The following is a 17,695-nucleotide window of genomic DNA, read 5'->3' on the forward strand; positions in this document are numbered from 1 at the left end:
GCCTCTAGCAACTATCTATCCGCAGTGATCTCCAGTCACCATACGCAGGTAGGAAGGGCCTCTGCTGAAAATTCCCTATTTATAATCCCTATTGTGTTCAGCCTATCGTGTCCTGATTTTTTTTTTTTTTTTTTTTGGGGGGGGGGGAGTGGTGGCTAGCCAACTATTTCCTCTATGTTGTCTTATTGGCTAAAGTAGTCTATGAAGAGGATTGTCTTTATCCCTTTCTTGAACTTTCCGGTATCCTTTTCTAGTTTTAGTTCCTTTGGAAGTTTGGAGCCATCACTTTTCCTGGTGTCTTTGTTTAAGGTTCCCATGGATTGGGATGTCTGGACTGAAGCTATCAGGACTAGAAACCTTGTAATCAGGACACTCATGTCTCACAACAGTTCTCTTGACTAGATGTCCTAGTATAAAAGGCAGGATGTATTGGTTCCAAGAATCTATGGCTTGGGTATCCTTGATACAGGTTTCTCAAGCTTCAGAATTTTAAAATGAAAACCTTGACCAAAAAATCCTGTAACCATGGCACAAACTTTAGACTGTCTAAAAACATTCCTCTAGCATGGGGTACTGGTCCACATTTTCCAGTTCTGGTACATGGTAACAGGGATCCCAGACCTGGAAGCAGATGAAAAACTACTTCCATGCTAGGGGGAGTTTGACCTGTGTCCTCAAAACAGAGAAACTCTGACTAAGGACCTCCAGGTTAGTGTCTTTGTGGCATTTAAAATTGGCAGTAAAATAATAAATGTGCATTTTGTTTAAGTGATAGTGCCAGTTTGGAAGGATTCATCCATCTGCCTGTTTGTCTGTCTGGATCTATCAATCTGTAAGTAGAAACATAGAAACATAGAAACATAGAAATTGACGGCAGAAAAGGGCTACAGCCCATCGAGTCTGCCCATACCAATGACCCACCCCCTGACTCCTACTCTCCCAGAGATCCCACATGAATATCCCATTTTCTCTTGAAATCTAACACGCTGCTGGCCTCAATCACCCTCTGAGGCAGCTCGTTCCAATGATCTACCACCCTTTCAGTGAAGAAGTACTTCCTCGCATCACCCTTAAATTTCCCTCCCCTGATTTTCAGCGAGTGACCTCTGGTTACTGAGGGCCCTATAAGATTGAAGATATCATCTTTCACCTCTATACGCCCAGTAATATACTTAAAGGTCTCAATCATGTCCCCTCTCTCTCTTCGCTCCTCCAGTGAGTACATCCGCAGTTTTTTTAACCTTTCTTCGTACGTGAGTTCCCTGAGCCCCAAAACCATTCTGGTAGCCATTCGCTGAACCGACTCAATTCTCAACACATCTTTTCGGTAGTGTGGTCTCCAGAATTGAACACAATACTCGAGATGAGGTCTCACCATGGATCTGTACAGCGGCATTATGACTTCAGGTTTTCTGCTGACAAAACCCCTACGGATACAGCCCATCATTTGTCTTGCCTTGGACGATGCCTTCTCTACTTGATTGGCAGCTTTCATATCGTCGCTAATGATCACTCCTAAATCACGTTCCACCGTGGTCCTGGACAAGGTTTCACCATTTAGTGTGTAAGTTCTGTGTGGATTTTTTTTGCCTAGGTGCATTACCTTACATTTTTTAGCATTGAAGCCCAGCTGCCAAGTTGATGACCACTGTTCAAGCTGTCTTAGGTCCTGCGTCATAAAGTCAGGCACACTGCTTTTGCCAACTATGTTGCATAGTTTGGCATCGTCGGCAAACAGTGATACTTTTCCTCTAAGTCCTTGGGTCAAATCTCCTATGAATAAATTGAATAGAATTGGCCCTAAGACGGAGCCCTGAGGTACTCCACTCATCACTGCTGACGTTTTGGAGGGGATACCGTTTACCATCACCCTTTGAAGCCTACCATCTAGCCAATCCCTTACCCATGTTGTGAATGTATCCCCTAATCCCATCGATTTTAGTTTGTTCAACAGCCTGCGGTGTGGAACGCTATCAAAAGCTTTGCTGAAGTCCAAGTATATCACGTCAAGGGACTCACATTCAAATTTGTGGATGTGTAGGCTTCTTTAATAAAAGAACAAAGCAGCATCAAATAGGAATGCTACTAGATCCTGCCAGCATGGAGAGGCCAGAGCAAATCTGAAGATCTGGTAGAAGTCCTCCAGATCCTGCTGGCACATAACAGAGAGAATGAAGAGCGAGCAGGAGTTCTCAAGTCTAACCAGCATGGAGTAGGCAGTGTAGTGCAGAAGAGCCAGTAGGAGTGCCTAGGTCCAGCCAGCACAAAACATGTACAGACCAAACACTCATGTTTCTCTATAGCTGGGCCATTCATGTGGAATGCATTGACTGGAACTGTAGAAATCTATAGCAATTTAGAAAGTTGCTTAAGACCCATTTGTTGTCCCTCCTCTTCTTTCTTAAGCTAATACCCTACCTTTCTGAATGTCATATTTCTCTGTGGGTTACCAGATCTTTTTTTTTTTTCTTTTATCTTTAGTTTGTAGGAGATAAACCTGATGTAATGACTATTGATGACTGTTTTGCTCTATTGCAGAGTAACGCTAGTAGATGGAATGGCTGATATGTAATCTATATGTCAAGATGGTATAATTATATAATTTTTATTGATATATGTAATTTTTTAAAAGATGTTTAAATTTGAATTGTGGATGTGATTTTGTGAGCCACCTTGGGTAAAGGCGGATTAGAAATGTTTAAAATAAATAAATAAAATATGGTGGAGCTGTCTGAATTCCCCACATCTCACAGGCACAGAGCATCTGAGAAAGGAAGTGGCAGAGTGAGAAAGCGGAGCAAAAAGGAGGACTGAAGTTAGGAGGAATGAAGAAGAGAGGGGAATATGAGGCATTGGAGGAAAAAGGAAAAAGAGGGGAAGAGTGAGGGTGGAGCATGATGGGAGAGGTGTGGTTAGAAAGAAGACAAAGGGAGGAATGGAGGTAGAAAAGGGGACTTGAGATAAGGCAAGGAGTATGATAGGTAGAGAGTGCAAAAAGGGAGTTGGGGGAGGGAGGAAATAAGGAGATATCAGGGAAAAGAGACAGAGGTTAAGACTTAGCAATGGGAAAGGAGAGGAGGGAAAGTACATAGGTAAGTGGGATGGAAGCAGAAAAGAGAAATAATGCAAAGTTATAAATAACAAATCCAAATATAGGGAGGGGGAAATGTGCAAGATAATTGGAGGGTGATGGAATGTATGCAAGGGGACAGGGAAAAGGGCATGGGAAAGAGAAGCATAAAGCCCTCTATACACACCCAAGCACTCAACACACACTGACAACACATATACTCGTACATTCTCAGAATACACACATACACAATCTGATACCCCAGTGACCCAAACGCACACTGCTATTGAAACATGCTACCACCACGCATGGTCACATTCTCACACATACAAACATATACAGTATATTTACAGCCCCTGACATCACTACCAAACACACAAAGTTCTATGACATGCAAAGACACACACGTATACACGTTCACATGAATTCCCCACTCACTGACATTCTATCTTCACATTCTTACAGATAAACAGATTAACTCATTTCATGGAGATACCCATATATAAGGGATCTTCGAGAAGATTCCACACTTTTATTTTTTAAACACTATTAAATATTTCAAAAGCATGTATTAAACACATCCTTTAGAAGACCCATCATAACTTCTCAGAGCTTTCTCGGTATTCTGAGATGTATCTCACCTGGCCCCAATGCTTCTTCCACCTTTAATTTTGAAAGTCGGTAAAATACACTATCTTCTAGGAATGATGTGGTATCTACTTAATTATGGGCATAGAATAAGCCTTTAATTGAATTATCCCCTCCCCTTTATCAAGCCACACTTTCAAGCAGTGCAAGCTAAATGCTGAGCCACCCACAGGATTAGAATGGGTGACTCAGCATTTAGTTTGCGCCGCTCAGAAAATGGCTTGATAAAAGGGGGTATAAGCTACATGCCTAAATTGACTAGGCGTGCTGATCTAGGCACCTAACTTTAGGCATCATTTATAGAATTAGGGCTCGTGTGCTTATTGCAGTAAAAAAAATGGCTTACTGAGGGGCACGCTGAGGCATCCTGTGGCGATATTTGGATGGGTGTGCGCAACCTAAGCTCTACAAAAACAGTGGGTGTTTTCTGTGCTAATTGGTTAGCGCAACTACATTACTGCATGCTAACCAATTAGTATATTGTTATCACGTGAGCCCTTACCGCCTACATAATGGGTGGCATGCATTAATAGCCATGCACTAACGGGAAAATAGAGAAATTGGACATTTTACCCCTGCAGAAAAAAATGTCCTTAACGTGCAGAATGACTCGCTAAAGATGCAATGAGGCCATTTTTTTTTTTTAACAATAGATTGTTAAAAAAGGGCTTCAAAGGCAGTTAACAAATTCCAGTAAGTAATATGTCCTCACTTGCACATGTATACGTATGCTGGTATTCTTTTTTTTGGTTCAAACATTTTAATGAAGAATTAATACATAAGAACATTAACAATGAAGAAACCAGTATACATTAAAATACATTTTTTAAAATTCCTGGGGAACATTTCCTCCTAGGAGGACTGATGAATTGATTTCAGCTTTGAATCACATATTGTCTTTGTTTGCATGTTTTGCATCTCATTACTATATAGCCTGTAGCACCTTAATTATAAACACTCCGTTATGGTAATTTATGTTGCATTTGTGTCTTTTAATATTGCATTTAAGAACAAATGATGCAGCTTAGAGGCCTAATTCAACTCGTTAACTTCTCTCCTTAAAGTCTGATAGTGAATGAGGATGTCATTAGTTTAAAGTCCATTAAAATTATTTGAAGTATTTTGTAACTCACAATCATTAATACAAATTTTAGATTATAAGTAATTTAGGATCCTCTTCTACAAAAAAAAGCAAGATCGAAACTAATACTGCACCACTATTTTTAAATTGCAGATCCTACAATAACATTCAGATTAAACGCAAAATACTGCTCTTGTACGTTTAATGTGAATGTTATTGCAGGATCTGCAATTTTAAAATAGTGGGAATACTCCTTCTTGATGCAGTATTGGTTTCGATCTTGTTTTTTTTTGTAGAAGAGGATCCTAAATTACTTATAATCTAAAATTTGCATTAGATTGCAAAATTTGCATTAGATGAAAAAGCATTTACAAGGACATTCTAAAACCAGTGCCTAAACTTAGGCAAGAGTAGGTGCCCTACCTGCACCTAAGTTAATTGAAGAATGCCGTTAGAAATTATGAAAACTAGTGAGGTAGAAGTGCCGACCAGCGCCTAAATAAGAGGCACTAGAATTCTGCCGACGTAGATGCTTTAGGCTGCTGAACACCAACGTAGGTGTGGCCAATGCTGGAGGTGATATTAAGTGGCCTAAAGTGTCTACAATGGCACGATTCACACAAAGTTAGGTGCCAGAAATGTAGGCTTACATTTTTGGTGCCTATCTTTCATGTAGGCGCGATTCTGAAATCGGTGGCAAGTCATGATTGACATGCGATCAGTAGCTGCTTTTAAGGCGACCGCCGATATTGGTGCCGGTTACAGAATCCGGTGGTTACTGCTATTTAAGAAGCAGTATCTGGTCCCATGTTAATTCTGCATTAGTTAGACTTGGATTCTATAGAGTCTGCCAAAAGTTAGATGCCTTATTTGTCACACCTAGCCAATGTAGGCACCTAATTTAGGCCCCCTATTACTAAGCGACGTTAGTGAGTGCTGCGCTGTAACCACACCAAAGACCATAGGAGTTTAAGGGGCTTTGATGTAATTACCACCCAGCCCGTGCTAATTGCCTTAGTAAAAGGGGGCCTTAATTGAGTAATAGGTTTAATTGGAGCTTTAATTGACACTTAACACCTCACAATTGATGTTAATTGGAGTTAAATAAAACCTAAAGGCTAGATTCATGAATCTGCCCAATCGGGACCAATCCGGGCCTGATCTAGGCAAGTCCAATGAATACTTCAAAGTTGAATATGCAGATGGGGGCGATCGGAGGAATGCCTCCATCTGCCTGCCTGGATCGCTCTATGGCAATCCCAGTGCATGCGCAGACCATCTGTAGATGGTCTGCGCATGCGTTAGACCTCTGGGCCCAGCAGAATTGTTTTTTTTTCTTTTTAAACTTTTTTGGAGCCCATGGTTTTAACCCGCTTAAGCCTGCAGGGTAAAACCATGGGTTTACACCATGGGGAAGGGTGGGAGAGTCGGTGCAGGCAGGAGATCTGGGCAGGCAGGTGTTCAGGGTAGGCAGGAGAGTCAAGCAGCAGGAGAGTCGGGGCTGCAGGAGAAAAGACAGCTCCTTAGCCAGGGGATGCAGGCAATCGGGGCAGGCAGGAGATCTGGGGCAATGGGAAAGTCAGGGCAACTAGAGAGTCGGGGCTGCAAGAGGTGTTTGGGGCAGGCAGGAGATCAAGGCAGCGGGAGAGTCGGGGCTGCAGGAGTTGTTCGGGGCAGGCAGGAGATAAGGGCAGCGGGAGAGTCGGGGCTGCAGGAGATCGGGGCTGACAGGGCAGAGAGCAGGGTGGCAGAAGGCAGGGCAGTTGGAAAGGGCTTGAGAGACTGGTCTTCAGCAGTCACTTGTTTGCAGGGTTTTGGTTAGTAGGCGTCCCTGCATGCCGTTGCCTTCATTTGCATGTGCAGATCAGAGGATGGTCAGCAGAGAGGTAAATGAATCAGGCCGGAGGAAAATCAGGTCGCAAAGGGGTCACAAACTGATGGGTACACGATCGGTTTGCTTTGCGAATCTAGCACTAAGTGAACATCTTGCTAGGAGTGATTCCATAAAAGTTAGGCGCCTAGTGCAAGCATATACAGTAGATAAAAATGGACATGGTTAGGGACAGATCATGGACACATTTTGAGTTAGGCTTCTGTTTACGGAAGGAGTGATTCAGTGTATAATGAATTGTAGTCACAGATGAATGTGAAAATTGTTGAACCATAGTTATATACATCAGAGCCAGTGTTGAGATTGATAACTTAGGCATAGGCATTAGGGCCAAGAAAATCCTGGCATAAATAGGGTGTGCCTAAACATTATAATACCTAAGCATGATTCTCTACAGTATTCCTAACTTTTATAGAATTACCCTTAATTCCACAATGTCAGAATCAATTTTCTAGGTGCCATATATAAAATTGGGGCCTTGATGTGCAGTAAGTACAAGCGGCGTTCAATAATTAATCTACCTCAATAGGAAAGAAAAGAGTTTAAAACATTTTGTTTTATTTTTTTAAAATATAGTCCCCTGATAGCGCTATACACTTCATTCACTTTTCCTGCAATGACATCAACCCCTTTGAAAATAATTCTTCTATTTGATCTTCATACTAGGATGTCAGTTTCCTTGACGTTTTTATCACTTGAAAACTGCTGTCCATGAAGATTTCTTCAAACCTCAGAACAGGAAATGGTCCAAGGGAGCCATGTCAGGACTGTAGGGTGAATGGTTCAGCTGCTAAAACCTACATTCTTGGATTGCAGCCTGTGATTGTCATGACATGTGCCTAGTGCATTGTCATGAAGAAGCAGCACACCTTGATTGACTCCCGCAAAGCAATCTGTGTATTGGCATAAGTCTCCCTGGTTATGTTTGACTTGTGTGGCATGCACTCCAGAAGCAAAAGTCCTTCATCATCCCAGAAGTCAGTTGCCATGACTTTGCCTGCAGATTTTTCTGTCTTGAACTTTTTTTGTGTTAGGGGATGACTTGTGCTTCCACTGTATTGACTCCATTTTGGACTCAGAATCTCTGTGATAGATCCAAGTCTCATCTCCAGTCACCAAACAATGAAAACAATTCACTTGATCTTCACAGAGCATCTCCAAGTTCTCCTAACTTCACTTGTGGCATCAACATTCTTGGAACCCATCTTGCGTTAACCTTGGACATGACCAACTTTTCATGTTTATTTTCCAAACTGTACCTGTCAAGATGCCCATTTATTCAGCTAAATGGAAAACCTTAATTTGTCTGTCTGACAAAATTAAATCCTCAACTTTCTTCAACATTTCTGTGGAAGTTGTTTTCACAGGCCGTCCAGTGTGAGGGTCATCTTCAATGGACTCTCAACCCCACTTAAACTGCTTGCTCCATAATTTTACTTTGTAGGATATTGTGGCAGACTTATCATAAACTGCAGTCATGCATTCATGGATCTCCTTTGGCTTTTTCCCTTCTTTTGTGATAAATTTTATCACTGAACGGTGCTCCAAATCTAGCAGTTGCACGAGGACTCTCCTGACATCCTGTCTCTTGAAATGTTAGACTCATACTGAGCTGCAATTGTGCATGAGTAACCTTGACACGTCACAACATGCACAGACTTGTTTCAAAATGCTTGCTATATTCTTTCATACTCAGGTAGATAAATTATTAAACACCTCTCCTTCTGTGTCGTTTCTCCATCAATGCCACACCCCCTGACAGAACAATTCTGTGCTGTGTGATTGAATGCATGTGAACAGGCAAACTCTCACTAAACCCTTTAACACAGGCGTGTAGTAGCCTGTTTAGTGCATTAACTGGTTGTTAAGGACTAGATTTAGTAAATGACTTAAATTTATATTCTATTAAGGGCACTCTGCACCAAACAACTTTATAGGAGGTAGTACTGAAAAGTTCTCAGCACATCCAAGAAGAGAATGACATGGACATGGTTCAATCAATGATCTGAAACATGAAGACATAGAAGACATAGAATTTTGTTTCTGCAATAGCCACTTAATTAAATAAGATAACACTTTTTCAGCTACAGTGGCAAAATAATGCTCAGAATTTAGGAAGTTGGTTGGTTGGGCTGAGAACATTTCAGCACCCCTTGTAGAATAGTGCCTAGTACCAATTCCTAAGCCCAACTTTGGATGCGAGGGATTTACATCTGCTGAAACTCTGGTCTAAATCATGATGCACAACCCAAGAATTCTATAACACTATTCATAAATGTTTGGAAGGCCTCCGACCAGCTTAAGCCACTCTCATGACCATGCTTTCTTTTGGGTTGCATACGTGAAACTTTTTGTGCACAGAATTATAGAATAGCCTACTGTATAGGCAGATGTGTATTAAGTCCAAATTAGTGTCAATATACCAATAATTGATTGTTAGTGGCTCAATAACTAATTCGTTTACATGTAGATCTCAGGATCTCTTCCAAATTTTGGGCAACCTTTACAGAATCTGGGGTAAGTGCTTAACACCCTGTACAAAAAGGGCTCCTTAATGTGATTACAAGTTACTCATTTATTGATGCAAAACACTATTTATGAGAGAATGTCTAGGATGAGTTGGAAATGGGAACAGAAGAGAGCTGGAGATGGAAGCGATGCTCATTTGGAAATTATTTTATCCAAATATCACTTTGCCTAACAAACATATTATAATACCACAATGTGAAATCATATTTTATTTTCTTGTAAAGGGAAATATACTAGCTTTGCTAGTTATAGACCTCACCCTTGATTTTCACAATGATGTGCATATGTTTGTCTATCTATTCAACTCCATATCTCAAACCTGTATAAAACATAACAGCCCCATATTATAAGATTTGTTTGTTTGTTTGTTTTTATTTTCCTAAAAACAAAAAATTAGTAGCTTGTTTGAAGCTTGACCATTGTTTCTATTAAGCACTTTATCATCATCAGTCAGGAGTGTCATAACAGAAAAAAAGTTGAAAACCATTATCTCAGGTACCTGCATATTGGAAGCCAGCAGAGGGAAAGATGTGCATAGTCCTGACAAACTCTATCTTTGCAAGTAGAACAGCAATTCCCATGAAAAGAAAATGTGACCCAAACCAAACTTAGTTGTATTACATATATTTTCTTCCATTTTCTGTATTTACATCATAAATGATCACTCATGGTTGAGAAGAGGATAGGTTTATTTAAAGCCATATCACCTACCTGTTTTGCTTTTTTAAAAAATTATTATTCCTGTCTGCTTATTTAAACAGTAATATTGGAAAACATGTTTTCTTTTCTGTTAATTTGCTTTATTTAGCTTTTCTACTAGGTTTAATGTGATGCATGCATCTGCTGAATACACACCATCTGGGCAACCTGAATAAGAAACCCTCATCAGCAAAACCAGAGGTGCCATGCACTACAAGCATTCTTTTTTTTCTAAAATAACACAGGCTTTGTAATAATATTACTCAAATTCTGAAAACTCGACAAGTTGCAGATTATCATTTTCTTGCTTGGCAACTTGAATGTGGTTTAATTATATGGTGCTCCTGTCAGATGTGTTTACAGGGGTTTTTTTTTCCCATCAATTTTTGGAACTTTCTTGTTGCTCCCCCCTCCCACACACACAGACACACTGATAATTTTAAACTGCAACCTTTATACCATTTTCTTTCTGCCACCCAGGGATACACCTGAATAGTGGTAGTCCATTTTTTGTTGCATTACAATAGGTGCATGTCAGGGCCTAAGACAGCCTAGTAGAAGGACCCTGAGATAGATTCTGTGGCAGGAGTCAATGAGAATTCTGCAAACAGATTTATATATATTGGCATGAATTTGCCTAAGGTTATATATATTTTATTAAAATAATTGAAATCAAGGGATTCACCATTTCTCTAGTGTTTCTGCTGAAGGCAAATTGTGGGTACCCTGCTGACATCAACCTCCGGGCTTGGGAGCCTTTTTGAGTGAGCCTCGACCACGAGTGTTTGGATTCATCATTTTTCTAATGCCACTGCTGCAGGCAAGCTGTGGGCTCCCTGCCAACATTATCCTCAGGGATTGTGAGTAGAGAGTTGCACGGGACAGAAATCCTACCCATCCCCGCCAGGATCCTCTCCGTCCCCACCCGTCCCCGCCAGGATCCTCTCCATCCCCACCCATCCCCGTCAGGATCCTCTCCGTCCCCACCCGTCCCCACAAGGAATTACCTCCATCCCCGCCCGTCCCCATAAAAATCTACAATTACTTCTGACAGGATCATTAATTCCACAGTTTCTTTTTTGTTTACGCTGCTGTTTTCCTTGTGGAATCTCTTTGGTGGAACCCTTTTTTTGTTTTCTGTTCAGGTAATTAACTTATAAACCCCCTCTTTTACTAAGGCTGACGTGTCCATTATATTATATGGACGAACCCTGCTTCCAAAGCCTTCCATCTCCGTGGGAGTCCCGTGGGCCAGAGGGGGGTCCCCGTGGGAGTTCCGTGGGTTAGGGAGGATTCCAGCAGGATCCCCGCAGGACTTGCGGGATTCCCACAATCCCCGTTCCCGTGCAGACCTCTAATTGTGAGCCTTTTTGAGTGAGCCCTTTCCTTGGTGTAAGGCCCATGGTCACGTGCTTATGGCTGCATGTCTGAAGGGGAATGGCCAAAGGTACACGCATTTTTGGAGCTGAAAGGAGCAGGGAGCAGGAGACTACTGATCTCTTTTTCCATGGGAAGGAAGAGGAAAAATAAATTTCTAATAGGACCATCATTAATTACTAGTTCAGTGCAAGGACCTATGGAGTTTCATTTAAGACCTACTCCAATAGTAACAGAAGCTGAGACTTTCCCAACTGTTGCTTCTCTATCATCCTTTGAGAAGATTCCACCACCTCAACCTAGAAATATATTATCGGATGAGATAGCTGCTTTCCCATGAGGTAACTATATTTCTCCTCCTTTAATTTTATCTCAAATGGGAAACTTAACTGATAGTGAGGGTAAGGGTAAGGGAAACCCTCTTTTGAGGTCTCCCCTTCCCAAGCCAATTCAGATGGTCACTGTTATTACTGCTGAAGAAATTGAGCCTCAAGAAAAGCCAGTTACTTTAAAAGATGTTTGGTTTTTTCCCTAATTTGTTTTTCGTTGCTATCCAAATTGTATTTCTAACCCTATTTCCTTTTGTCTCCCGTCTGTCTGTTTCATTTATCCCTTTTTAATATGCCAATTATTAGTTGATGTTTCTTTGTAAATGTTTTCTTTGTGTAAGTATTAATGGTATTGTTAATGGCATTTTTATTATGTTCATGCTCTCTTTTTTTATATATTGTAAACTCGCTTACAAATTTGATAAGCGATTAAATCAAATTTTAATAAAACCTTGAAACCTTGATGTGTGGCAAGTTGTAAAGCAAATTGAATGTTCCATGCAAGGAACTGTTGCTTCACTGTGTTAGTTTTCCCAGGAGGGAACTATTCAGTTCTCCAAGATTGAAAAAAGTTTAGGTGACATTAATGTGAATATAGGGAAGATGGGGAAATCTATAGAGACATTACAAGCTGCTGCTGCTTCCTTTGTTAAAGAACTTCCCAGTGACATTGTCAATTGAGAATATAATGTATATTATAGGGCTTATTTTCAAAAAATGTAGACATCCAAAAGACAACATAAACTAGAACAGTGGTCTCAAACTCAAACATTTTAGATTTGTAGGTACTTGGAGGGCCTCTGAAAAAATAGTTCATGTGTTATTAAAGAATTGACAATTTTGCATGAGGTAAAACTGTTTATAGTTTATAAATCTTTCCTTTTGGCTAAGTCTTAATAATATTGTTATTTATAGCTAAAGAGACATATGATCAAGAAACTGTTTTATTTTACTTTTGTGATTATGACAGACATACTGAGGGCCTCAAAATAGTACCTGGTGGGCCGCATGTGGCCCCCGGGCCGCGTGTTTGAGACCACTGAACTAGAACTTGGACATCTTACTAGTCAAAACGTCCAAGTAGGCATTCTCAAAACAGACTTTCTAGATGTATTTCTGGTCACTTTCTCTCAGTGCATCTAAATCTTATGGGGGCATGTTGCAGGCATGTTTTGGGCGGGCTTAAGACTTGGATGTTCCTCAGGAATAAACAAGCTTTTAACAAAACGTCTGGGGCACCATTTAGACGTTTAGAGCTAGACCCGTTTTAAAAACAAATAAGGATAAAAAAAGTGTCCAAAACTGACCAGATAACCAGGGATTAAGGCATGACCCCCCCTTATTCCCCCAGTGGTGAGGAGTAGTGGCTCGTGGCCAGCAGGGGGTGCTGTTTATGGGATGGGAATGGGAATGGATGTCAGACCATGATAGTGCAGTATTTTTTGTGGAGTTTTTTCTACAAAAGCGCCAGTTTTTCGTATGATTCTGGGTAATTCTAGTTAGATAATTCTGTGTTAGTTAAGGACCGCGCCCAAATAGAAACGTACGAAAAACGGGTGAATAAAAGTCTGAATAATATGTAGCTAAGGCCAGAGAAAAATACACTAAGGATTAATATAAGGGAAAGCATAATAATATCTGTTTATGTACTTTGCTGTTGAGCCAAATCATGGTGGAAATCATGATTACATGGAATCCATTTTGGGTTCTCTGTGTTTACCAGTGACTAGTTTCTGTCTTCTTTGTCCTCTCTGAGTTTTCCTGCTCCCAGCAGCGTGGTATTAATTAATACCACATGTGCTTGCTGTAGACTGGCTAGGAAGATCACGTGTCCTAAACTAAGAGATAAAATGCATTAAGTATGAATGTGTGCAAGGGGCCCCGAACGAACGAAGGAATGATTGATATATGAGAGATATATGAAAGAATAGTGTGTACTTAATTTCTAATATTTTATATATTTTAAACCTGAAGAAACACTAAGGAAAATCCTGAGGCAACATCTGGGAGTAATTAGCTCAGAGACTCCTGCTCTTTGTGTGTGAGACTATCAGCTCAGGCAGCCCGAGAGTTTTTTCCTTTAAGGCTAAGAATCTGTCAGCTTAGGAAGAGAGTTTTTCCTTTAGGGCTGAGAATTTCTCAGCACCATGTTAATAATTGTAGATTCTCTTGAATACGTTATAATGTTAATTCAGAAATCAAATGTACTGTTCTAAACTTTTAAACATGGAAACATGGAGGGATTTATTTTTCTTTGTCTAAACTTTTAAGACCACCTCTTTGGTGAAATGTTATTGGTTGTCAAACTTGATGATGTCACTAAGCCAGAAGTTATATAATAGAATGAAATGAGATATGAAGACGAGACCGTTATGAGAAGGCCAGCATTTGGCATCTATAATGATCTCCCATTAGCACAACCGTTAGCAATTATGCTGATGCTTTTGATCTCATAATGGAAAAATAGAAACAATAATTCAATAATTCTTGGTTATAATTTTTAAAATCTTGCGCTGGTGTCATTTTGCATGTATTATTATTTTCAAACCTGAAGCTTTCACAAAGGCGTCGATGTCCCTTCCTCAGTGGTAAACAACCCCCTACCAACACCCAAATATGTGAAAACAAAACAGTACTTTCCAGCCTGTCTTTCAGATTCGCATGGCTCATATACATCTCCACAGCAGAGCAGAAAGGCAATCTAAGGATTACTTCAGTGAATATCAATTAAAAGTCACAGGACATATGTCACTATAACTTGCTGATATTGTATGGTGAGCCCTACAATACCTATTGTATCTACAAATGATGCCATCTATTGTTATGGTGTACAGGTGGATGCAGTAAGTTTTGGATGAGTTTTGGAGGGCTCACCATACAATATAAGCAGGTTATAGTGACGTGTACCTTGGACTTTTTATTTGACTTTCACTACAATACCTCTTAGAGTGCCCCTCTGACATGCTTAGCTGTCTGTAAACAGTTTGCTATGAATGCTGGCCATTTGAACATCCAAAAAGCTTGCTTTTGTGTATTTTTCATGTGGACATCTTTATATTTGAGAATGGCCAAAAAAGATGGACATACTAAAGGCCAAAACGTCTACAAAAATCTTAAAGTCACACTGAATATAGTAGACGGTGTGTATTGTCGTAGCTTAAAGGGCAAAGAAGTCAAAGTAATACTGTATAACTGGATAAGACTTCTCAGTATACAAATAAGCAAAATATATATCTGGCTTATAAAGTAAGTAAAGTGTTCACATACACTCAGAATTGTGAAATTTGACCAAGAGCGTTAGATCCTATAGCCAAACCCACTGCCCCATTACTGTGTATGACTTATTTTGAAAAAGAGCTTGAAATGAACATACTGTTCAAATGCACAACTAATTTTCAATGGCAAGAGAAAGAAGTTCTCACTTAGCTTTCAACTGTGTCAGCAGGTCCCTGTTTTGAAATTCTTTCTCAAGGGACCCAGAGGGTGATGTAAACTGCTCAAAATGCCAAGGAAATAAGAGTAGTGTGATACGGGCAAAACACCTTGTAATGTATATGATTACAAGGTGTTTTGCCCGTATCACACTACTTTTTCTCTCTTTTGCCATTGAAAATTAGTTGAGCATTTGAACAGTATGTTCATTTTAAGCTCTTTTTCAAAATAAGTCATACCACAGCTCTTGGTCAAATTTCACAATTCTGAGTGTATGTGAACACTTTACTTACTTTATAAGCCAGATATATATTTTGCTTATTTGTATACTGAGAAGTCTTATCCAGTTATATATAAATCATAAAAACAAAAGAAAAGAAAGATAGATGACTTGCAGTTTTGAAAATGAACATTTTCTCTACTGGATTTCTGGACATCTTTCTCAAAACATCCAAACTCAGACTTAGACGTCCTATTGAAAATGCCCCTCCACATATTAATCTAATCAAATCTAATCATGGATTTATGGATTGCACCATGCCTACATAGGTTCAAGGTGACTTACAAAATGCAAAATGGAGAACAAAAAGGAGCGGTAAAAGGAATCTTAAGAATACATTATAACACAGGTATACATTACAGCATAGAGAAGCATTGATCCATTCTCCCCCAAAGAAAAGGGTACATAGATAAAACTGCGTGAGACAATGCTGTGCGGATAATAGAGCGCTGACAATCATGCACAGAACGTCTGCACGCTGGATTTAAACAGTATTTTAAAGCGCTCCAAGGGAGAGTTTGGATGGGGAACCCCCCCTTTACTTAGATCTGTTGGTGCTCCCGTTGTGGGGATGTTTGGGGGAACACCCCATTATAGAGGAAACAGCCTTTTCCCTTGTTTTTAGGGAAAAAGTGCAGTTTCCTCTGTAATGGGGGGTTCCCCCCCAACAGGAGCACCAACAGTTCTAAGTAAAGTGTGTGTGTGGGGGTCCCCACAACACCACCCCCTCAGAGCACTTTAAAATACTGTTTAAATCTAGCACACAGATGTCCTGCGCGCGATTATTGGTGCTCCATTGTCCGCGCAGCTTTATCTTACTTGGTTTTGACCCATCGCCAAGCAGAGGGGGTGGGGGTGGGGGAATGGATCAAATCATACCTGATAGCTTGGGTTTGTCTCAGTTTCTTGAGTCTTCTCAAGATGTAATTACCAAGCGTGCTACTTTATTAGTAACTTTTGCTTCAGAAGCATAGAAAATTTTGATTTTAATATTATACTTTCCTAAAAAGCAGACTCTGTTTTGTGGACAAACAATAAATATGTTTCCAGAAGTGACCAGGCACACTCAGCTTCATAGGAAGCAGTTCCTACAACTTAAGGCTAAAGTCTTGGCTGTGGGGGCAATGTTTTTCCTTAGATTTTCCTGTAAGTGCCTGGTCAATTATAGGAACAATAGATGCATTTTTAAGGACCCTTCTTAATTAAAATCTTTATTGCTGGATAAACTTGTTCTTTGCAGATGATACAAAATCTGCAATAGAGCAGATGCCCCTGATGGTGTGGATAACATGCGGAAGGAACTGGTAAAGCTTGAGGAATGGTCTGAAATTTGGCAATTAAGATTTAATGCTAAGAATGCAAGGTCATGCATTTGGGTTGCAAAAACCCAAGGGAATGGTAGAGTCTAGGTGGTAAAGAAATTTTATTCATGAAAGAGGGATGGGATTTGTGTGTGATACTATATGAAGTTCTTAAGGTAGTTAAACAGATTGAAAAGGCGATGAGAGAAGCTAGAAGGATGCTTGGGTGCATAGGGAGAGGAATGGCCAGTAGGAAAATGGAGGTTCTGATGCCCCTGTATAAGACTCTGGTGAGACCTCATTTAGAATATTGTATGCAATTCTGAATCCTACAGCTAGGCCACTCTGAGTAGGCCTGCTCTTACTATTGGAAGCTAAGCTGGGTTGAGCCTGGCTAGTATCTAGATGGGAGACCATCTAGGAATACCAGGTGCTGTAGACAGAGAGGCCCTATGTTGGGTAGCAGCAACATAGTGGAGCTGCACACTGTGCAAGAGAAGGAAATGGCAAACCACTCCTGTACTTTGCTGTGAAACATCACAGGGTGGATTCCTCACTGTGTGAGTTGCCATGACTTAGTGGCATGATCCATCCATCATACAATTCTGGAGACCATACCTTCAAAAAGATATAAACAGGATGGAGTCAGTCCGGAGGAAGGCCACTAAAGTAGTCAGTGGTCTACAGCATAGAGCAGGGGTGTCAAGGACCGCAATCCAGTTGGGTTCTTAGGTTTTCCCCAATGAATATGCATGAGATCTATTAGGATACGATGAAAGCAGTGCATGTAAATAGACCTCATGCATATTCATTGTGGAAATCCTTAAAACCCGACTGGATTGTGGCCCTCGAGGAAGGACTTTGACACCCCTAGCATAGAGGGACAAACTTAAAAGATCTCAATATGTATACTTTGGAGAAAAGGTGGGGGAGATATGATAGAGATGTGTAAATACCTATGTGGCATAAATACACATGAGGTGAGTCTCTTTCAATTGAAAGGAAGCTCCAGAGTGAGAGGGCTCAGGATGAAGTTAAGACTTAGGAGTAATCTAAGA

This window comes from Geotrypetes seraphini, chromosome 1 (assembly GCF_902459505.1).
Source record: "Geotrypetes seraphini chromosome 1, aGeoSer1.1, whole genome shotgun sequence".
NCBI lineage: Eukaryota > Metazoa > Chordata > Amphibia > Gymnophiona > Dermophiidae > Geotrypetes > Geotrypetes seraphini.